The sequence below is a fragment of the Haplochromis burtoni genome, unplaced genomic scaffold (genome assembly GCF_018398535.1).
Source record: "Haplochromis burtoni strain Fernald_Lab_line unplaced genomic scaffold, NCSU_Asbu1 Contig_141, whole genome shotgun sequence".
Lineage (NCBI taxonomy): Eukaryota > Metazoa > Chordata > Actinopteri > Cichliformes > Cichlidae > Haplochromis > Haplochromis burtoni.
Window position 1 is genome coordinate 777,598 of NW_024582502.1, and position 1,390 is coordinate 778,987.

Here is a 1,390-nt window from a genome sequence, read left to right on the forward strand (position 1 = left end):
TATATATATAATATGCCCATTTCACTTTTCCATTGCTAAACTGTAACATCTACAGTTACCGGTAGCAGTTTTAGAAAGATATGAAATTAATATTTAGCAGAATTGAGTTTAGCTTATCGGTGTGCCCCTCCACAACAGTCCCAGTTTCCCTTTGGGGTAAATTAAATTCCCACCCCTGCTCTTGACTGAAGGTGGCACTTGGTTTTTCCACTTTATGCAAAGAATGGATCAAATTGCTAAAACTGTCTTCATGAAGCTCTGACTGGGGTTTATCCCAGCTAACAAAAAAAGAAAAAGAAAAAAAGAAAGAAAACCCTTGGCTGTGCTAAACTTGCTTTGCTGTCTGGTGTGGTGACAAGAAATATTTATATCAAAACTTGAATTACCTCCAGCTCTGATACATTGTTATCAAATTCAGCTTCCATAAACACTCGTGTGCACAGATTTCTGCCAAACTGGCTGAACCCTTTTCATCTTCTTCTCTCTAAACATCAGACCATGTGTCCCGTGTGTGGGCGCTGAGACACCTGTAATGGATCACAACAATTTACATATCACAGCTCACTTCAAGCTGCTCCTTGCTGTCTAAAAATAAATAACTCCAAGCTATGGTGGTGATGGAAATTAATATCAGGCCTAAATATAAACATATAAATTGGGGCAGGGTATAGGGGAGAGGCAGATCGTGCGTGCACGGGGAGGCCTCCCAGATCCTGTGTTTAGAAAGAGAAAAACGTGCCGTACCTTGTCCGTCTGAGCTTCATGCTCAAATGAGGACTTACCATAAATATTTCCGACAACAGAAATGGGAGAATGTTATCAAACGCAAAGGTTGAATGCACACACATGGCACACGCATGTTCAAAATACATGGGTCTTTAATGTGGCATGTACAGTCTTAAAAATAAATAAAGACAAGCTTTAAAATGTTACATGTCACAGCTATGATTTCCTCCACTGGGACACTTTGACTGTTTATCTAAAAATAACAGTCTTCAAAAATTCGCACGGCAATAGTAGCCAAGCTCACACGGGAAACATTTTTCTTCTGTTTTCCTCACAGAAATGATCACAAATCTTAAACCCACAGAATCTGTGATCTAAACATTTTAGGGAGTTGTTCTAAATGTTGAACAACCCAGAGGACATTTTAGATTCTTTCAGCTAATTGTTTTGGTTTCACCTCGTCTTCACTCTCACTTTGCTTATCAATTTCCAGCAGCTGAGCATGTTTGGTAAATTCAGCATATACAGTAGTATACCTACCCAGCTCCAAACAGAGTTAGCATTATACTTTTTAAAAGAGAAAGTGTGCACACAATGTCTCACTTCATGCTTGCTCTTCACCAACCTTTGGTGTCACTTTGTCATCACTCGTGTTGTTGTTATT